This window comes from Bombus flavifrons, chromosome 17 (genome assembly GCF_040668555.2).
Source record: "Bombus flavifrons isolate JBK064 chromosome 17, iyBomFlav1_principal, whole genome shotgun sequence".
NCBI classification, from domain to species: domain Eukaryota; kingdom Metazoa; phylum Arthropoda; class Insecta; order Hymenoptera; family Apidae; genus Bombus; species Bombus flavifrons.
Window position 1 is genome coordinate 4,334,573 of NC_138458.1, and position 23,794 is coordinate 4,358,366.

The 23,794-nt window shown below is 33.1% G+C and overlaps 3 long non-coding RNA genes across 4 annotated transcripts; 1 reads left to right on the top strand and 2 right to left on the bottom strand.

Annotated features, from left to right (window-relative positions):
- Positions 1–300: 300 nt before the first annotated feature.
- LOC138188776 (uncharacterized) lies at positions 301–4,155 on the bottom strand. Of its 2 annotated transcripts, XR_011175680.1 has the most exons (4): positions 4,077–4,155; positions 2,188–2,915; positions 1,443–2,109; positions 301–1,310 (listed from the first exon to the last, which is right to left on the bottom strand). It is a non-coding gene; the product is annotated as an uncharacterized LOC138188776 (long non-coding RNA). The 2 variants fall into 2 exon arrangements; XR_011175681.1 differs by lacking the exon at positions 1,443–2,109.
- Positions 4,156–13,539: 9,384 nt separating this feature from the next.
- On the top strand, positions 13,540–16,718 carry LOC138188729 (uncharacterized). The gene is made up of 3 exons (XR_011175636.1): positions 13,540–13,692; positions 14,222–14,576; positions 15,026–16,718. It is a non-coding gene; the product is annotated as an uncharacterized LOC138188729 (long non-coding RNA).
- A 5,659-nt stretch (positions 16,719–22,377) lies between these two features.
- Positions 22,378–23,400, bottom strand: LOC138188600 (uncharacterized). Its single transcript, XR_011175568.1, has 3 exons — positions 23,222–23,400; positions 23,022–23,132; positions 22,378–22,725 (listed from the first exon to the last, which is right to left on the bottom strand). It is a non-coding gene; the product is annotated as an uncharacterized LOC138188600 (long non-coding RNA).
- Positions 23,401–23,794: the final 394 nt, after the last annotated feature.

Genomic DNA, 23,794 nt, shown 5'->3' on the forward strand with positions numbered 1-23,794 from the left:
AAATATAACGTGATATGATATAATGTAATATGATGTAACGTGATATAATATAACGTAATATAATATAAAGTAATATAATATAACGTAATACAATACCACATAATATAATTATAACGTAGTGTAATGTAACGCGATATGATATAACGTAATAGAACATAACGTCATATAATATAACGTGATATGATATAACGTGATATAATATAGCGTGATATAATATAACGTAATATGACATAATGTAATATAATATAACGTAATACAATACCACATATAAAATACGTATAATGCTAACGAAGTGACAAATTTGATAATTAATCGGAAGGATTAATCAAAGAAGATAAGATAAGCAGAAGACAAAAACAGTAAAAAGTGCTCAATTCATACTAAATATCGGTAGATGTCGTAATGTGTAACTGATGGTCGTTTGTGTTTTTATTTCTTCGTTCTTAAACCAAGAACGTGGATTTTGTTCAACACGTGTATCCATAGGTAATTATAGAGGCCGAAAGGGTTAGAAGCTTGCTGAAAATTATTTCTTTCTGGATCAATATATCAACCTATGTTGCACATTGACGTTTCTGTCGAAGAGGTTCGTCCCAAATTTCCCATATATGATAAAACAACCCAGTTTTATACTACGCGTCTATTCGATGATACAATACTACTCATCCTGGTAAGTAGATTTAATACAACATACATATGCTGATTTCAATACCATAATACAATAATGATTTGATTCCACACGAGTATAATTATTGCTCACTGATAATAGGGAAAAAAGTAACGACAGTGTTTCCATTTCATTCTATATACACGTAGGCACGTTTGCTTTATTTTGGTCCATTTGTAGCAACACCATGTAAATATCAGCGGAATGTATACAAATACAGTCGGCAAAATCTCTGGCAACAATTTTTTATATTATTAACTGATACGTTAATGAATATTCACATTTTTAAACTCCTAAATCTAAGAAACTAATTGTCTACTCAACTTGATAATTTATTGTAATTAATGTTTCACTTTGATTAGAAGGTTTCATTCGGCATAAAAATCAGTTCCAAAACGGGACATACAAATTTGTCTTGTTTTCTGGCTCACCATTAGAAAATCTGTCTCTGTCAATTAACGATCCTTCTTCCAATTCCATTTCTTCTCGGTGTTTAATTTTTTCTGTTGTTCAATCAATGTACTTGCTATTATTGGTAATAATACTGAAGTTGAGAAACGATTAGCCATTTTGAAACACGTGTTTCGACGTTGGTGTCACACCATAAACTGAGGGGTATCGATGACGTGATGGTAAGCTGAAACTGATGCAGATTTCGTGAAACTTACGCGTCGACGCATGCATCACAACGTGTATCAACGAGACCTTAAGGTTTGACGTAGACAATTAAGTTTTGTCACGCGAGCGTTTCGATATTAGATTATATTGTACATACAGGGTGTCGTATATAATGTAGTCAATCCATTAGAGGAGTAGGAAAAGAGATGATTCTACGTGGAAAACTAAATCGAAAATGTAGAATAAAATTCGTTTTCGAGGAAATCGACTTTGAAAATTTATCAGATGCACTTGAACATAGCTAATTCCTGATTGGAGAGAAACAAATAATCTTTAATAGGTTATCTTACGTGCAAAAATAAATGAAAAGTGGAACTCGCTCCATTTAAAAAAGAAATGCAATTCGAACACGTTTAGATGAGAATTAGCGCCTAGTACTCGTCATGATGATAAATTCACGTTCATTTTTCTTGGAAACAAAATGTATTGTGTAATAGAATGAAACATTTCATTCTACATCTTCGCCTTATTTTTACATGTACAATAACCTCTTGTCGATTATTTACTCTTGTCCATTCCGGAATTAGTTATGTTCGCTTATAATTAATAAATTTTCAAACTGGATTTTCTCGAAAACGAAGCCTCGGATAAAAATCATTTTTATCTTATATTCTCTACTTATTTTTAGTGTCACTTCCTAACTACTTGCCCACATTATGCGGAATATCTTGTATAAGAAAACGTATGCGAGCAGACGAGTTCGTGATTATGCTTCTCCAGTTCACATCGGATACTACCAGTTCAATGCGATATCGCATTTCCTCCTATAATCGTATATTCTATTGCTGAAAATGAAATTTCCTATAAGTGAGAGACGTATGTGAGCTGCTAGTTGCATTTACGTATTTAGATCCCAGAGTGTATTAAGTCGCACTTTTCAAACTTTAAAGGTGGGCGACCCAAACTTGTAAAAGTGTTGCAATAAGATACGGACTTAATATAATTTGTAGGTTATTATGTACGTATCATGTGTGTATTCCTTACTGGAACTTAGGTTCTCAACTATTACAATTTCTCAGCTATATGTTCTAGCGCTGGATGATTTAAATTTGTTGCATCGTTTTCTTACTTCCTATTTACTTTTCCATGCTTTAAAATTACTTCAGTTAAATTTACGTAAGTAGTTAAGTTTACATTTACACTTAGCTTATACACCTATATAGTGAATACATGTATAAACTTAGTCACTAGGTTACTTAAGTTACTATACTTAGTACTTTTGCTAAGAACATTATACAATATAACATACATATGTTGTAAAATATAGAACATTATAAACATTATGAAAGCAGAACGATTCTGAACGAAAAAGTTTTTGTCCTCGGGAAAGGTGAAAAATTTGATACGAGAAACATGTAGAATGTTGTGTTTTAGAAAAAGTGGACTTGGTACATCCTAACGCTGGGGTCCAGATACGCGTTGTTTTCGATTAGCAGCGTTCGTATTAGCAGGTGTATTCTGCACTCCTTTGTTCACTAGTCCTCGTCAGTTGATGTGTGTGCAAAATTCCAGTTTTGCATATTGAGGTTAGATTATTTTAATCAACGTTTAAAATGTCCCACTTACCATTCTGAAATTGTAGAAAATTTATGTTTTATCATTTCTTTTGTGGTTTCATTGCTATTTTTTTCTTTTTTCTTTTAATTTAAAATATATAGTCATTATTTCAGCCAGTCTAATATAACGTTGCTGAATAGATAAAAAAAGACACGGGTAACTTCAAATATTTCAACATACTTTAAAAAACGAGAAAAATGTTACATAGGACGCTTTATCTGAGGAGAGCAGTATACAGGGCGATCATCAAATAATGCAAGCCACCCGAATAACTCTTTCAATTCTTGAGATACAAAGAAACGTTCGAAACAAGAGTTGTTTGGTCCCGATGGGGCTATTATGTGAAGGAAAAATGTTTTTTCGGGTAGATTTCAGGTGTTTACAGGTTTCGAAGGTCACCTTTGCTTTGTTTAAGTGAAACTAGAAACTTAAATGAAAAGTGGATCCTCGGCTTTATCGACAAAAGAGCTCGTTCCAGACATCCACGGTGTGCAACGTACGTTGTCCGTTCAAAGATCTCTTTCGCCAATAAAGCCGAGAATACACTTTTCCGAAGCATTCGCAACGAATTTTTATTTTTCACTTTTATTTTTTTCGTGTCATCGCGCCCGTAACCTTGAGTGACCTTAAGTAACCCTGATATTTGAATTCACGTTGAGAAGAGTTACACGATCGTGGATTTTTTTTTATTTGGAAGAATTTTACAATCAATTCTCATTGAGAATTATAAGTAAATTATTCTGGTGTGGTACTATAACTTGAATAGTGAGTGTTTATTGTATGTTTGATTCTAGTTGAATCTACTGTTTAAATCTAGAGGGTAAACGATCGCAGATGCTCAAAGATACATAGTTCCGTTTAAGAAAATGAAGGTGACCTTCAAAAACTGTAAACACGACACGCAAGAAAAGATTTTGTCCACCGCGAAACAGTCTCCTCGGAACCAGATAACTTCCGTTTCAAACATTTCTCTGTGTCTCAAAAATTGCACGAGTTATCTAGCTGACCTCCTTTTGGTAACTCACCCTGTATATGACAAATGTGTATGTTTGAAGCCTGGGCACATATTTCGTATTAAAGGCAGATTACTTCCAACGTGAAACATATTTTTATGCGTTCATTATTTTATACTTTGTTGTCTATCAAAAGAGATTGTGTACACGGCGACATTTACCTCGAGGCATGCCTGCAGACGAGATTTCATGCGTGGCGAACTGAATTTCATGAGATCCAGTTATAAGAGTAGTATGGAGTATAGTATAGTACATTTTCCAAGCATAAAATAACATTCCTATGGAAAAAAGTTGCAATCTGTTTAGATATAGCAGCTCTCTCTCCTGCAGGTCTGTATTGAACAGCAGAAAATACCACATGTAAAAAGGAAACGGTCTCAAAGAATTAGCTGATTGAGGTTAAGTTGGAGTTAGATTATAAGTAATATTATACTACATTTAATATGGAACATCTGATCTTGTAAGCCCGCCAAAAAGAGAAACGTGCTTTTTTTTAGTGAAACTAACGTTAAAACTCAACAAAATTGATAGATGTTCACATACGGCGAGTTAAAGAAATGATATCTAACATGGAACACACAAGAAAACAAATACATTATATTACATTAAGTTTCTTTGTCTTCTACGCGTTGAACATGTGAATGATGCATCCCAAGCACATCTTCGTGATACCAATGAAAACATCGAACTGGACCAATTTTTCACTACTGTCTATTTCGTAGTTGCCGGCACAAAATAAATATAATTCCATATGATCATTATCAGTAACAGTATCATGTTTCATAGTGACTACATACGTATTTCAACAGAAAAATAATAATTACACTAAAAAGAGAATTTGTTTAACGGTAAAGTTGAACATACAAAAACAAACATGTATAATGATAAATCATGCAAGACTATTAGCTTGCTTTTACTAAAAAATTTTCACTGTTTAACTTGCTTCACAAGAGCTTTTATGCGTTTTCAAACACAACAATCAACTAGATTCAACCGTGCTCTGAATACGCTTGTCTTTTGCTTTTAACGAAATATTTTACATTGTAGTTTTATTATGATGTAGATTGATTTTGTTAATTACTTGCCGAGATATTGCGGTGTTTCATATTATTATTATTTATTGGTACCTCGAGACGATTTTACATCCCAATATCTGTATCAGTAGTACAAAGGCGCTTACATAACCTTAAAATAATTTCGTTCGTCGCTTTATAATATGTGGTTGAATTCGTATTTTTAGTAACTACAACGGAATATAAAGGAAAATATAAAGTGACTGTTAAAATACTTAAGGTCACCTTGATATCTCAGAAAATATAAAATATCGAAAAATCAAAGTGAATTGATTTGAATATAACAAATTTCGCTTCAAGCATTTCTTTGATAAAATCACTAAATAACGAATTATTTCAGGCGGTAGTTTTTATTAAATCGCCCTGTATATTATCAATGTATGATATTTTTTAAAATTCTTCCCAACATAAAAAGATGGTTTTCTGTTGCATATACACATATATATAGGTTTTCACAAAAGTATAAGTTATTTTTCTTCGCCTCAAAAACAGTTTTCATCCCTACTTTAATGATTTGCGTATAAAAAAGAAAGAAGGATGTATGATGATCTGTGTAATCCACGGTATCCATGAACCACCGTAATTCAATACGACTTGAGTTTTTTGTAGTTTTTACGTTACCTTCGACATGACATATATCCGATACGGTAAAGTTACAATATCACGTTACAGATGATATACATACGTCCGTTAAAAAAAGGTTAACAAAGTACAGTCATGAGCTTAACTAAACAAATAATCACAGATTTCGTATAAATAATTTTCTATCACTATTAACATCGAAGTGTTTGATTAAAAATACACTTAATAGAAACACAGTGGAACAAATACATCGTTTGTTCAAATCGGTCGTCGGTTATTTCGGATAACAGAGACTCTTTCGCTACCACCGGCAGCTGCTGCAATGAGTTTCGATAATACAGGTTGACGTTCGAATAATTGAGATTGAACGACCATTTCGACGCAAACTGTGTTAAACTATGCGTCAGCTTAGACAAAACACGCGGACGTATACGACTTTAGAGTACGCGTCCGTATAACAGAAAGTACGTTACGAGTAATAGAGGCTCAGTTACGAGCGTATATAACTGATAGTGAGTAAAAAACTGGTTTGTATAAACGGGATTTGGATGAACGAAGTTCTACTGTATTTTTCATAATTAAATGCAATCCGATCAATTTCTGAAAGCGAGTGCCATTTCTTGTAACGAGAAGTATTTATTAATGTGATTTCGTTCCCTGTTGTTTGGGTAAGGCTGTTGAGATAAATGTCAGGTTGGTATGATCACTAGTTCCTACATGCAGAGTTGGTACGACTACTTGCGATTCCCTTCTGTTTTTCCCTGTTCGTCGCGTTTTTTTATCTGAGTATCCGGTGTGTCGAAAATGGTTGTACAAGGTGGTGAAATACAGAGCATACAAAACTAATCTGTGTTAAATATCAAACTTCAAATCTATTTAATAACAAAGGCCTCGTCTCCGTTGAAGTAACAACGAGTAACTATTTGTCGCTAGTTGTCTGCTGCATGTTCCAAAACATTTTGAATAAACAACAACTTTTAGAAATATTTTGCCCGCGCTAGAAATGAAGCAACCATGTGGCGACATTTTACGGATATATCTACAATAACAACAACAAAAAAGCTTGTCAACGATTACTCAAACAACCATTCGTTTTCGTCCAAAAATTTTAACCCTAAAATTGTAAAGGTAAGTATTTCGACCGTGTGGAGAATCTTTTGCGAGGTAACAGGTAGAAAATCCTTTCCTGCCAACCTAAAGGAAGTTATTTAGCAAAAATTATGATAACTAACTTCGGTCTAAAATGTTTAGAGATGCGAATATGTGAAATTTATTGGATTTTTTTGACAAGTATTGCTTACTGAAAAATGCACGGATACGAAAGAACCATGTCTACAGTTTGAGGGTACCGCAAAAACGTTTACAATCTAAGAGTTAAATATATGTTATCTGAACTGTCATGGTGCTGAAAGTAATATCTAACAAACCGACAAAATGTAATAGTAAGAGGTAATTTTGCAGAAAAGAGGTCACCTCATTGGTTTCGATGACCTTGAAATATGTTGTTAGGATCTTTATTTTGAGTAATTTTTTCCTATACAAGACACCCTCGCACTATTTTATTTTGCAAGTTAAACACAAAAGTAAGATAGGTAAAATGTATCGTATTTCTGGCGCTTGGAATAGATTTGATTTAATTTGAGTTAGGTTTAGATCAGCTTTACTTTAGGGAATTACGGTGGCCCGATTGGAAGTGTATCCTAACTTAAACCAAACCTGGTACCCTAAACCGAAATCTAGTTAATTAATTATTTTCGCAATTAATTAGTCATGTAATTTGTACGTTAAGATGGAAGATGGTTCTATACGTCAAAGTGTGCCGCAATCTTAACCTACGTTTAATCTCCATTTCTCGTCGACATCTGACAAACTAAAACAGAGTAGCGGTAACATGTACAGAAAAAAGTTACTCAAACAACATATTTCAAGCTCATTGAAATGGGTGAGGTGACTCTTTCTCTACATCATTACTTATTAAAAACCAGAATTGAAGGTTAGTCTATAAGTGGGAACTTCCATACACACAAATCTTAGGCAACTCTTACATTAACATAGTTGTGTATATTGTATCGGCTAAAGTAAAAATTTTAATAAATGTTGTTTAATCGTTATGTTCAACAAATGCCATTCACGATAATATAAAGTCATATATCAAAAGTATAGTAGAAACCGTCCGAAAATTGAGTCGTGAGAAATCAACATAAGAGATAAGAAGGTTCTCTGCGCATGCGTGATATATTATGAATGTCTTAGACGGACGCAGAGACACTCTCTCTGTCTATGATCTCTCCCTGCCTTTCAAGAACGAGGACTTCCTTGTCTTCCATGTTGGTTTTTTACGATCCAATTTTCGGACGGTCTCCCCTAGCGAGTGTCCAGATTTGATGTTTATGTGCCTGTATTTTCATCCGATTACGGAACTAAGCAACTAAGTAACCGCTAGGGACCTCAGTCTATTGCTGAAATATAGTCGTTAGTAGCTATGGTAGTCGATGCGATTTTGAATATAGCAAAGAAGGTAGCAAGCAAAAAGCTTATTTCAGCGCAGTCTCTGGTGGTTCAAAATCCGCTTAAAGAATGTAGTCTACCAAAGACAGAGATAAGAAATAAGAAACAGGATAAAAAGATAAATAGGCCGAAATGGCAAGAAAAGAAATTCCATGTTGATTTTTTGCGACTAGACACGACTTAATTTTCGGACGGTTTTTCCTAGCGAGTGTCGAGGCTTGTTTTACATGAAGTATATAACGTATCGTAAAGTATACACAAGTATACGTAAAGTATAACGTAGGCGTGGGTGTAAATGCACCATATTGCAGCCAATTTTTTTCGACGTATGCAGGTGACGCAAATCTGAAAAGTCTTAAAATATTAAAATATAAACTCGCGTGCAATAGAATTAAATTTTGTTTATTCCATATTTACTGTATTTCTCAATCGCTATTTTAACAAATCCTGACATTTCTGTTATTATCGTCTTTATTGTATTTACTATTATTTGCTTTAATCCTGAACACTTTGATATCCGCACATTTTAGCGTAGATGCTACTGTCAATTGCCGGCACTTTTCACCCATTTTGTCTATTATTGTACAATTATGATACACTATTTGAGAAATTTGCATTGAATCCATCATCATTATTTCTTAATCATTAGAGTCTTTATCATATTATCTCGCTCTATTTCGTACACTTATGGATTATATGAATTTATTTATTTATTTCCTGATTGTCTCATGTAGTTACAGAAATCGGGATTACAATTATTTTCTGACCATTCACTTCAACTGTACCATTAGATTCAATAATTGCCGGTCCTTTCAGCGTATTTGTAAATCGTTTCACTACAATACAACATGAAGAGGTAATCACCGAACACAGCAATCATCTGTCTCGCGCATAAGTAAAGCGACTAAACTAAAAATGTGTTAACACATTGAACGCCACGTGAGTTACTCGCACCGTGTTTGGCCAAGAGGCTGTATGAGTTGAGTGTAAGTCCAGCTCTGGTCTATGAACCCCACGATCTGCGAGTTGGATACGCCTGACATCTGTGAATCGTATAATGTAAGTGCACATATTTATCGAACATTTGCTGAAGATTGCTTAATTCTTTCTCAAAACTAGTGGATCTTTTCGCCACGATAAAACGTAGAAGAATCTTGAAAATAATATAAACTGATTTTTTCATGCTTAGACAGAAAGCAAAGCTCATCGTGTTAGTCTGACGATACAAACCTTTCGACTGAATTTTGTTTCATTCTCCACAGGGTCAATTATGGCATGCTCTGTTCTCTCCGTACATTGTATAGGAGGTAACGGCAGATAGGCAATTTCAAAGAAACTGCTGTTTATACGTCGTATGGTTTACGTATACTATGTAAAAGCATAGTTTTTTCACGTGTCGCTGATGTCCATGGCAACAGGTTGTAATGCGACGATGGTGATTCGAGGTATCATTGAAATGTGAGCCGACGCTGACGATGCAAAAAACGTTGGTTAACTGCAGTTGTGGTGCAGACACCGGTTACATGGTCTGGACATCTCGTCAGTTTTGTGTAACTCACGGATGCAAATGAAGAAGAAGAAAAAAATAAAATAAAATGATCTATATTTAAATATTCTGGAAAATTTAGATTTCGAGGAATGTAATGGATTTTCAAGAGAAACCAAGAATAGAAATATGTGCGTTCTACCTTGGCGTTCGATATGTTAAAAGCTATCGTCATAAGAGGCACGTTTATGCTGTCATGAGTGAGACTCTAGGTCAATGTATTTTTATTATTTCAGTAATTGATAGAGTCACACAAATGAAATTACATGTTTTATTATTATTCAGTATCATGGAAAACATTGAAAAGTTGCAGAGTGTGATAACAAAAAATAACATCACAATGGTGTTGTTAGGGGAGAATGACATTGTGTTGAAACACAATTTGCATGAAGTGAAATTTTGTTCATAATATTCTTTAACGATTAATAAATGATATGATGATAATGATATTGTAGGGACTAGGGAATGATATAAATTTGTAGAAAAACAAGTTTTCGAGAAGTTAATTTTCTGTGAAAATTTGGTATTGTAATTGTTTTAACCTGTAATTGAAGTACATAGATGACAAATGGGGATTAATATCAATTTTTTACTTCAGAATTAACGTTACTTACTACCTTTCATTATATATAGCTAGCCTGTGGTAACAATGTTTCTCTACTTTTTATTGCAACTCAATTCTTTTGCCAAGTGCTCAAATGTCCAACGTCCTACGATAGACACATAACTCTCTCACTAATCTGCCTTCTAACATTCATATTCTCCTACCATTTGTCATTTCCTATCGTGTTCCACACCCAAATCTCTGTCCCCTAATAAGCTATTCATATTCTCCTTCCATTTGTCATTTCCTATCATGTTCCGCACCTAAATCCTGCCTCCACATCCTCTTTGCACACTTTCCTCCCCTGCATTCCATTGCAGACCCAACACACGATATAACTTAAACGTGACATTTCAAAAATTATTTATGGATCCCGTATCTTTTCTACTGCTGAATCAAATAAATTTGTTAACATCTTGGGCTGGGTTGAATTACATTCTGCTCGTGCCTCGGACCACCTAAATCCTTTGATGTCATAACCCCTTTGAAAAAAAGAGGGCACACATTCGCCGTCGCTTTCATCGTCATTTTTTTCTCTTAACACGACGACGCAAAATATTCGGCTAATTGTGCGCAAAAGAAGGTCTCATTTTCGATTTTATTGAATTTTTTATTGAATACGTTGCAGAGGGGAGGGTCCTGAGTAGTATTCACTTTGTTCGAGGTGTAGGATGATCGTGATTCAAAAGTTAGGTTAGCAACCTCCAAGGAATCTAACCTAACCTAACTATATCTTACCAATATTAGGATCGTTATTTTACGCAAATGCATGTTGAATTTCATTTGTAACAACTTATATTGCAGTAAATGTAGTATAACAATTACTATTTTCTTTTTGTAATAAGTTTTGTTATCGTTCCACCAGAGTGTATTTTCCTCAAAACTTGCTTGAAACCTTATTTCTGCGATATGGACTGATTGTATTTATTTTATAACAATATCTTCCTAAATAATGAATACTGACAAAAAGTGTAAAATGCGGGTCGACTTATTTTTGTCCTAGACTCGTCAGAAAGAATTTTATCAAAATCGATGACCCAATGACTGTGACCTTTCCTTGTAAGATATATCAGAATATATACATAACAATGATAAACACAATGAGAGTGAACCTGCAGTGAACCGCACTGAAGTGTGAACAGAATCCCATTATAACGTTTCTTCCAGGATTAATATGCTTTAATCATCAATATCTATCTATGTTGTTCTCAATGTATCATCGATGTCATCAACCCTGTCTATATGTTAATCGAATATAATAAATGTACAAAATTGTTTAGAATACGTTAATTACTACTATATATCAATTTCTTGTTATGTATAGGTCTAAAATTATGATATATTGTTATCTTTATCTTGGACAAGGCCAATGCCATCTGCGTAAATAAATGACTAAGGTGACAGGAACCGAACTTCCTGGTTTTCTCAAAATACTCCGGCTGAAGGTAAATTATAGATTTAATTAAATCATTAGTTTGTACCGATCTGCTCGATGCCCAACAATTCGTTATAAGCTTTAAAATGGACAAATGACTTCTCTGTATTTTGGCTACATTATACAGAAGAAATGAATTAATGTATTTCTTTTAATTAGACGAAGTTTATCTAGATAATGCAGTACAATGACGTAAATATTGTGACTTGTAAAGCTTAGCTTTGACTGAGGTGATGTAACATTTTAGAATTTTTATCTTCCTATTGTGTTCAACAGAAAACCCTCGAACATACCAAGAAAAAATATTCAGAAAATTCAAATGCTACTGTAATAGGAGTATTTCAAATTTCTGAGCGATAACGATCGCATTAAAACGAAAATGTGGCTATCTAGTTGATGTATCTTATGGAACAAACTTGGAAGATTTACGGGTATTGTTCAACAACGATGCTCACAAAAACAAAGTGTCATTGCAAAAGCACAATAAATGTGCTTATATCGTATAACTGTAAGAAGGTATTGTATACATTATGTTTACGATTTTTTAACATTCTTAAAAAACTGGATGAAAATGTTTCGATACTTCCTTTAACAAAAATTTCTTAATTTTTATTTTGTAAACAGTAAGAAATGTATTAGGTTGTCGCAAAAGTTTCTTTCGTTTCATAAGGAAATAATCGACGGAATAAAAATTTAGATATAGATAATAATATCCTCTTTATTCGTCATGAAATATTGTTGTTATTTCTGTATTCAGAGATAGGATCATATTAGCTATTATTTTATTCTTTGGATAAATCTATCACACCATTCTGAGTCAAGTAACCTTTATTGTACTTTCTTACATGGACTAGGGATAAAAACAAAAGAACATCTTAAACCTATCGATTAAATCTATCGATTGTATCTAGAACTATCTTCTAGTTACTATTTATTGTAACTAGCGCATCTGCATATGGATGGCAAGCGCGAACTCACGTTGTCATTTTCAACAAATATCATTTTTTATATCTACTAACCAATTTTCTTTTAAAAATACGTAAAATTGAATATTTAATGAATAATATGTTAAAAGAGATGTAAAATATTCAGAACAAAGTAGTAAGATATATTTATAATGGACAACATTTTTTTGTTTCGTATTGTTTTATTCGATTATGTATGATCCATTTTGTTCTATTACTACAAAACACATAATTCAATGCAATGGTTATATTTCAATGTAATAGATAATATTAGATGCATAACGTTTCTTGTTTTATACTATTTTATTGAATTATGTATGATCCATTTTGTTCTACTCCTACAAAACACATAATTCAATACAATAGTTATATTTCAATGTAATAGAACAAAATGGATCATACATGATTCAATAAAATAGTATAAAAAAAGAAACGTTGTGCATCTATTATTTCCTTATAAAGGGAAAGAAACTTTTGGAGCAACCTAATATTTCAAATATTATTTTCTAATAGGTTTCAAAATAAGAAATAATAGCTTTCAATCATGCTAAGAACAAGATACGCACAAAAGTTTTACTTTTAGAATTTTTTGGCAATAAGAAGAGGACCGTAGTTTTTGCCTCGTTTCTTATTTCCAGGCCGATTAGCTCGCCGCGTCTGTTTTTCTAACACTTAAAAGTCAACGGTCTCGTTCGGTAATTTTCGGCACTGCTGACGCCTGTGTGCCGGCCGGATCGGCAAACTTCGGACCATCATACTTTATCGACAGGTCATCGACTTATCAAAGCGAGAAACGGTGGATGGTAATCGTTTACATTTTCACGTCAACCGTTGACTTTTTGTCTTCTAACCACCCAAACGGTTTAGGCTTCTGCGTGTTTCCAAAAATACAAAGGAACCAATGGCAGAAGAACACGCAGAGGTATAAATCAATGAGCCGCGGCTCGTCAGGATGTCAGTAAGTGCACGCGTAATATCAATAGCTTGCGTCTACTCATTTCGTCCATCTACTCAACCTAATTCTCATAGTCGCCACTGCGTGTCGTGCTCTACTCATCGCTGCTGTTCGTACCACGTTGAGTTTCTAATAATATTAACCAGTTAGCTGTTTTTGACGCGTATACTCGTCATGGAGAAATGGCAATATTTTGTGTTATGATGAGCCCTGTCAGTAATAAAATAAAAAAATAAAATGGTCATTTCACTGCAACTTAATTCTATATTATAACAGCCATGCAACATATTCTGTGTTTGACGAGTATATTCGTCATCGCTTACTTTTTGCGTCACATTTTAGGATTACACGCTTTTCAAAGTTTCCAAAGAAGCCGCAATAGCTAACTGGTAAACAATTTATGATAATATTTTGTGTGAAAATTTAGTTAAATACTACATATAAAAATGATTAATTTATTATTTTGTTTGTATTATCTTATTACTTTGCTCGGAATATTTTACATCATTTTGAACGTATTATTTATGAAATATTTTTAGTTTACATATTTCTAAAAGAGAATGTTAACGATTGTTCTTACGTTTTAGTCAATTGACAACATGACGGGAAGACTACGTATTTTCTTTCATTTTTTTAAGGCCAGTGGATATAAAAAGGATATTTCACAATGCATGAAGAAGATTTTATGGATCCCATGGCACCTGAGTACTCACATGTTTTCAACTTCGAAAAAAGCTACTCTTATGCAGACACTCAAAAGTGGTTATTGAATAATTCAGTGTACTGCCTCTGCTACTGTATCTTTTACATCATCGCAATTGTTATCGGGATGTCTTACATGTTAGAGAAACCAAAGTACAATTTGAAACGTCCACTTGCATTATGGCGTGGATTGATGGCACTGCTCTCCATTATCGGATTTAGTAGAACAGTACCGGAGCTGTTCTTTGCATTGGCCGATCGTAGCTTTTACCATAGTATTTGCTTACCTAGGTAATGCCACTTTCATATTTTACCTTTTAATATATTTCCGGATGAATGACGACTTGAAAAATAATTATTAACGAAACGTTATTATATGAGACAGTTTCTTATGCTCGGTATTTAGAGAACATTGATATGTGAACAGCGCTAATCAAACAAGGAATACATTTTTAACACATATTTATAGTACTATTATCAAAATAGTTCTATAAATTTGTTTCTGAAATGAGCTTTATCTTATTAATTGGTATAATCAATTATACTCACCAATTTGCAGCATATCGATTTATACAGTGTACCTACATCATATAGTAATTTTCCAAATCAAAATAGTAAAATTCTTATTGTTTCATTATAATACGTTACTTTAATTTACACGCGATAATCAAGAAACGAGCCGATATTTCAAATATGTTTATTAATTATGTATAATAAGAAGAGAATTATTTTCTTTTCAGTAACTATTTCCAAAATCCTGTTTCTGGCTTTTGGACATGGGCACTTGTACTATTGAAATTTGTACAATTGTGCGAAACGATGTTCGTCGTGTTACAAAAAGAACAAGTGACATTGCTGCATATCTACCGTCATTTATCTGTTATTCCTTACTTCTATTTCACATACATCGAGGCTACAGCAGCCATGAGATGGTTCAGCGTAATGGAGTACTTTATTAATTTTTGCATGTATTCTTATTATGCTTTGAAATCAATGCAGTTCAAAGTACCAATATCTTTTATTATTACGTTTAATGCGCTACAAATAGTACAAATGATGATTGGTTACACTATAACTGTTATAGCTTATAATCGGCGAGATATCTATAAGCTTGACTGTTATATGACGTATAAAAATTCAGTAATTGGTCTCACCTATTACATCTCCTCTTCTTACTTCTATGCAAGATACTTCTACTCGACTTACATATCCGGGAAACAGAAAAACAAAGGTAGAAAGATTAACTGAAAAGTGTATCAAAGTTCTTTCTTTTTCTTTTATATTTCAAATCTTTTTCTACGAGCACTTCTTAAATAGCATTTCGTGAAAGCATTTCTAACGTATTTCAGGAGTCTGTATTAGATCAGAAGGATAGAAATTTTATTTTTGTTGTAATAAAATGAAAGTGATAAGGATTATTTAATTACTACAAAAGAATTAACGTATTTGATGTTATGATATGGGATGTGAAGAATTTAAAGACAATTGCTTGGGAAGAAAGTAGAAATAATGGAAAATCAAGAGTGAAACTTCGTTAAACGCATCTTAAAAATAGTTTTAGGAAATATATTAGTCAGAAAAAACGATTGTTACTTAATATCTTTTCCTTGCAATATATCCGAAGGTCAAGGTCATTGGAGTCGAAGACTCCCTTTTTGCATAATTACTAACATGGCTAACGATATTCAAATTTCACAATTTTTCCACATAATATATTAATAGATTTAAATATCGACGTTTCTTTAAAGCTACATTACAAATATCGCTATTATACCACATAGTTTAAATATTTCTTCAATTCCACTGAAACTTTTTTCTACTTCTTGGAATACCTGAAGAGCTTTCAGCTGCATGTTTTTAGTTTAGTTTTTCTGGTTATATCTAATATATTTTTATTTCATTTTTATTCTATAATATTCCTCCGGTATCTGCAACTTTTACAAAAATCCTTCTACACTTTTTTCTCAATTTTTTAAATCATCTCTTGTTTCCTCTCGACGCTTAATAAAATACGTTTCGTCTTTGATGCCATTATATACGAGATGTTGGTGCGTATAATATGAACTTCGTATTAAATTAATAAGCAAGATATGAAATTGTGGGAAGGCTGTGTAATAGCAATGAATACAAGCAAGAAATGTTGTACAACTAACAGAACATCTGAATACTGGAATGTTCAGGTAGTAGAAGGTCCAAATTTTTTCACATGATTTTTTTTGCATCTTTGCTCCAACACGATGAAATCAAATAATAACAACGTAGAATGAGACAAAGTGTAAAATTGAAGGTTAATTTTTCTTCGTCTTTTTCACAAAACTTCATCGAACCGGACCTGTAAAATTATTATATAAACAAATGCATAAAAATTATGTGCACGTATAAATTTAATAATTTTCATATGTAATAATTTTTATATAAAATAATTTTTATATATCTTATGCGTAAAATGTGTTACATCTATACGTACTTATCTCCTTAGCCGCAACATTTTTTGTACACCTTGTGTATAAAATATGTGTGTCCTTCATCGCAACAAATCGAACGAAAAAGTCGAATTGATTTGATCGTTTCAACGACGAGTTTATTTATCCGAATATGCATTTAGCCTAATACGCTATTTAGTCCAATTTTGATAATGGTAGGAAATGAACATGAATTTAAAGATTCTTACCACTTTCTTTTTCAAATAATCGTTTATTAAAAATCTTACCAAGAAATGGTAAATTACAAGACGAAAATAAAATGCTTTCTTCAAATGACGTAAGCGGAGACTATGGTCGATAATTCGTTTCAGTATTTACTGGGTCGATAATTCGTTTCAGTATTTACTGAGTCGATCAGATGAATCCAATAGTATGGTATGAATAAACCCTCTAACACTTTTCTTATATTCCATGTAGAAATTTTAGACGAAACTAGAGAAACTTTGGACAGAAAATCATTATTCGTCCGAAATATCCAGGCCACGTATCCTCCGTTGCAATAGATCGAACGAACAGGTCAAATTAATTGAACGTGTTCGAACTAATGCGGGCGACGAAAACGCGTGCAACACTAACCACTTCCACTTATTTTAAGGCGTTCCATGAGCTGGTCCAGTACAACTGTAGCTACAGTATAGTATAATAATATAGTATAGTATAGTATAATACTATACCACGCGTTTATTCCATTACGACAAACGCACCTTTTCGCATTTTCAGTGTGTTAGAAGGAAAATCGTAAGAGCGTGCTACAGTCTCAGTGACTTCTTTCTATTTCCTGTAATTAAAAGTCATTCGAAAGGTCATCTCTTTCGTATTCGATTCGGAAACGCTCGAAAGGTCGACCAAGCGAACGTTCTACGGGTTTAAGACCTGCAGCATTGTTTGAAGAAATGACAAAGAAAAAGAAGTTTTCACCTCGATGTATCGCTTGCAAAGAGAAATTACTTTGAAAGCAAATGAAACCTAGGAAAGCTTTTATAAATATAGATTTCTTCACTTTTGCAATAGAGACGCCTATATTTGAGTGAATTACGTACAGTAAAAAAAAAAGTTAGAACACTTCGGATAATAGATCTACTCTTGCAGAATACTTTTTTCAGTGCCACCTTATATACTTTCCAGCCATTCACAGAGCCATGACAGTGTCACGTAAAATAAAAAAAAGGAAATCGAAGATGAAAAGAAAAATAAAATATAAAAAAAATTATTTTTGAATACTTGGTTTACACTAATTACGATTTGCTTCTGAACTCTAGCCGTGACTTTTCAAGACTGAAGTTCTTACAATTTGACTTTCGATCGGATCTGTTTCTGTTTTCTTTGTCACCCCTCAATATCCCCACTAACCATGCGTTTGTTAGACGTCCGCGACCGTTGCTAAGCACGCCTTCTTCTAGAATATTCGGCGGAAGGACCGTTGGGATATCGATGGCTCATTAGGCACTTTAGCGATATACATTGTCGTCGAGTGCCGCCACATCTTTATCTCCATCACCAGTCTATTGGATTTGAAGTGTGCCGATCGTGACAACAGAGCCGCTTTTCATTTGTTGAGAATTGTGGATCGTAATCGCCGAAATAATTATGTAGAAACACTTTCATTACATGTAGAGATGATAATAAAATAGTTTTGTATTTATTTAATATATGATTTCCAAGATGTTCACAGATACCTATTACACGTGTGTCAGCACTCTTCTAGTCTCACTTTTTACCACGCGTACGGAACAGTGACATTCTTTTGTTCTACGAGACGCTGCGCACGCACATATCACACACATGCTCACACACATACTGACATACATACTCAAACATATATGTGTATTACTACTTCGCGGCTGATCCGGTATACCGCACAAAATTACATATATTTCAATACGTACAATTCTGCGAACTTCGTGATACGTCGTAACATTGCGAACGTTTCTTCGCGAGTGAGTCTTTCTCTTTACCAAAGGCAGCAATTGGAGTAATCAGAAAAATAAGCGCGTAGCGAAGTTAAATCGAATCCTTTAGCAAGTTTCTCGTTTTGAACGCGGTCTCGCGAATGAATTGTAACATTAACAATGCAAAGAGCGATTTAAAATGCATCTAAATGCATTTCAAATGGATATCGTGAGAACACTGGCCAATCCGTCTTACTGCTTACTAAACTTTACCCATTGTAGAAATTTATTCGCAATTCTTAATACAATTATTCAACTTTTAACAATTACAATTATTTCACTGGGTATAAAAATTCTATTCGCATCAACCACCAGAAGCAGAACATCGTTACTGAACGCGCAAACTTTGATGATAGAATAACCACATTTGTCTTTTGATTTGCATATCGTGTAATGGTAAAACTTAAACAATGCTTCGTACGAATTTAAAAGTGTTTATGAATTCAAACTACCCGCCAACCGATATTTTTTACTTTTGTTTTGCTTTACCGACAGCTACTTGTTGAATAGAATAGTTCACGAGAGAAGAACGGTAATTTAGGGCTTAAAAAATCGATTCTCGATTTCCTAGATAATATTTGTAGTAGATTTATTATTAACTGTTGTATTTAATTTGATTATTCCCAAAATAATCTCGATTTTCCAGAATCAATCGTCTGATTTACCCTAACAATTTACGTTATTACATATACAGGGTGGTTGGTAATTGGTGGTACAAGCGGAAAGGGGGTGATTCTACGCGAAAAAAGAAGTCGAAAATATAGAATAAAAATTTTTCGTTTGAGGCTTTGTTTTCGAGAAAATCGACTTTGAATTTTCGCTCGGTACGCGTGCACTTTATCACGTCTCGTTATAACGAATCTCACTGTAGATCGTTGTCTCAATGGAAAAATTAAAAAAAAAAAATTAAAAAAAAGAATTTTTATTCTATATTTTCGACTTCTTTTTTCGCGTAGAATCATCCCCTTTCCGCTTGTGCCACCAGTTACCAACCACCCTGTATATAATTATTATAATTCAAGGAGCACATATTACGGTGGAAGAAATTTTTTCAAATCAAATCAAAGTATTATATATATATTACTTATATCATTTATATTTATTATATATATATAATAAAAAGGAAAAAATACATGTCGGGTTGGCGTTAGGTTTAGGCGCGTGTAGCGAATCTTCATTTGGACTAGCCATCGTTGTTGTACAATAGAAATTATATTTACTGGTATAAATATTGATTAAACACTTGAGATGTTAATGACAGTGTTCTTAGGTTCAATAACGAATCCAAGGTCAAAGGGGTAACTCTTTGTTAAACGTAGATTATATTTTGAAGCACAAAGTAACGTTTGCTGTGACGCTCAATATAATACTGCACGTAAAGACGATGTGAAAACTCTCCAAGGTGATCGCAAGAATAAAAGACTGACGGAAACTTTCCTCTTCTTATCGCGTTTGTTCGTTGTATATCGGCCGGGGATACCAACAAAATTCCAGGCGTTGCTAGGCACTCCCGTTTGGCGGCGACATTGCTACTGCCCGGGGTTTGATTGTTAATACAACGTGTGTCCCATAATATTGGCACTTTTCTGTTAGGTAAAAACGTTCATCCCGTGACCATGGCTACGTTCAGCAACCAGTTGTGTTACTTCGAGCCCAAGCCCACCGTCACAAATCTCGGGCAAACATAATAGGATTGAATCATAACAATTATTTCTAAGTTTCATTATTTAAGTACAGCTATAATAAATAGTCTAGGCTAAAGCATTGGGGATCTTTCCAAAAATTTCAAAAGAAAGGCCCCGATGTCCTTTCATCTCTGACATATATATATACACAATAAAAATATTTTTATAACCTCGATAACATATCCAACAACATTGAAGTCTCCCGAAAAATGACCTTGAGAAGAAATTCCTCCCACCTAATATGTGCTCCTTGAAGTAATCTAACTTTGTTCTAAGGAAGACATTTAGGTGATCACATATAATTGAAACACCCTGTGTAGAATGAAAAAAGGAAAAAATATAAAGTCGGCAGTAATCTTAATAACATGGCCGCACCGATCCCGCTTCAACAAGTGATTATCAACTTCTCTAAAGAAATTAAGGAATTGCACATTTATTGAACAATATTTATTTATTGAACAATTTAATAAGCCATCGAATGGAAAAGTAGTCGCTAACAACCATAATAGTCCATACGACTTTAAATAAATTATCCAATCGATCTCATTATCATTAATGTTATTATTATTATTATTTAAGATAGTTCGCAGAACCGACGAGTTTGTATAATGAAGATTCACTCGCTGCGCGCAGTTTGGAGAATAAAGGCTCAGTTATGGGTTCATAGAATTGACGCCAAACAGAAGTTGGCTCGTTTAAACGAGAGTGGATAAGCGAAGTTGCACTATGTTTCATAATAAAATAAATTACAATACGTCAAGGATTATGCAACTGTTTTAAAATGAAGAGGTATAATATCTTTTCAATACGTGCATTTCCCATACACATTTTATTATGCATTGGAATAAATAAAATAAATCGTTGAATTACGGATACGTTAGCAGCGTTTTGAAAATTTCGCGCAGCATTTAGCATCAATTGGCAATTAATAATTTTCCGAGAAATTTGATATGTTTCTCCCCAATCCTTACAGTTGTTGTTGTGCGTTATAAAATTAAGGACCATTTTCAAGTTAAACATATTTTTCCTAATTACGAGAATAGATATCTTTCTCGTTAAATTCTATCGCTTTTTCCACATTTTCAGAACATTGTTACTAGAATGCTGATGTTTATGCAAGTTCATACTTGTATCAAAATGATAAAACAAACGAAACGTAAATAGAAATTTGCTTCTTTGAAACGTATTAAATATTATGACGTGTCTTTTATTTTGGATATTTAAACAATTTCTTCATATTATGTGCATTTTGCACGTTTTTATACCTTCGAATCTCCAATAAATACATAAATTTTCGCAGTCGAATTATTAGTAATCCTTAATATCGTACTGTTAACATTGTTGCTTTAAAAAAACAAATTGAACGAATCTCTTCCTTCCTATTTAGAAATAGAAAGTGTATATCACACAGCAATACAGTATATAGAGGGACGTGTACCTGACAGAGGTATGGAATGATTATATGGCTCTCCTTAAAAACAAAGATTGACCCGAGAAGTGGGGGCAGGAATATATAAGGGCAGTTTCATTTGGATTAAGGGAGATAGTTAGTTAGTCGTTGTACGAATTGCTGATTGAGTTACCCGAATCGTGTATTACGTTGATACTCGTCATCCCGTGGACCGTGGCTACGTCCAGTGACCCGCTATGTCACTTCGAGCCCGAACCCATCGTCATAAAGCCAGATTGGAACATTAGAACTATTTCTTATTTTTATTACTTAAGTGTAGCTATAGTAAAAGTCTGGACTAGGGTATTGGGTTTTTCCCAACATTCCAGCCGGGAAATCCCGATGTTCTTTCATCTCCTACATATATAATATTATAGTATAATGTAGTAGTAATAATAAGTATATAAGTACTATAGTAGCAATAATAATAATACAACATATATAATTACACAATAATATTTACAATAGTCAGCATATACAATTTAGTAAGTATCTTCGATTTCTTTCAAACTTTAATATATTAAAAAGGTCTATATTTATATTTATATATATATTACATATAAATACTTTTAATTTTGCTTTAGAACTAAATCTAAACCTAACCTCAATCTTGGAAAAGCCTCACAAAATATGAATCCGCGACATATTTACAGCTATAAACGAGATTCACAATTATGACATAGAAATTGAAAAGCAATCGAGCTAGATACTGATGTAGATTTAGATGATTACTAAGTTCCATTTTTTCTTAATTATTCTCTATTTGTTATTTTTCGGTTAATTGAATTTATTATCAATCCATCGTCAATAAATATTAAAGTAAACTTCTTTCTTAACTATTTTCTGTTTACTTCTTGTCACTCAATTTTCGTTCTGAAGTAAAATTGCTTATAAATATTAGGTTATCCGAAAAATTTCTTTTGTTTTGCTTTATAAGGAAATAATAGATGCAGAACATTTTTTCTTTCATATTATTTCATTGAATTATATATGAACCATTTTGTAGTAATAAAACAAAATAATTCAATAAAATAATATAAAACAAAAATTTCGTGCATCTATTATTTCCTTACAAAAAAAGAGAAACTTTTGCAATAACCTCATATAAGAGAGAAAGTAAAATATAAAAGTAAGAAAATATTAAACTAAAAGCGCTTATAATTATTTACGACACTTTCTTCTACGAAATTTATTTTCATTATTTTTTTTTAAGCAAACCCCTCTCAACATATTACACTTTCAAAAAATAGTAGATATTCATAAAATTATATTCTACGTCCCTATAAAGAATAAAATACAAATGAATACCTTGAAAAATGTCCTATTCAATAATATTTATATTATAATATCACTGATAATAGTTACTTACCTACTAATGTTCAAAATATGGTCCAAAAAGTAAAGCTGGGTTTGCCTTAGTCCAGTCGCTGGATTACATTCCAGTCGTTTGACTGGAAATCGGTCAATGTCCATGTTATTCGAAAGTTGTTATAGCGTTTTTCATTTCATTTCATTCCAGAATTCAGAATTCAGAATCTCATTCCAGAAACATTGGAATGTTACGTTCGCTGGATTGAAAAATGCTCTTTCGATCCAGTCGCTGGGAATACTTACCAGAATGATGTTATGCTGGAATGCACTGCTGGAATGGATGGAACTGGAACGTATGAACCGATGGATGCAGGAACTGGACTGGAAAGCTATTAGACAAACGTAAAAAAACAACGTAAAGGTTGTACGTTCGAGGGAATGAAATAATAGGCGAGCAAGTAGACGTATATGGTGTAAACAACGTATATGCATTTTATTTCAACATTGAACATTCACTAATGTGTATACAATATAATATATTTATATGTATAATATATAATAATAATATATAATAATTATAATAATAATATTGTATTATTATTTATGTATACAAGTACATACGTTGCTGCTG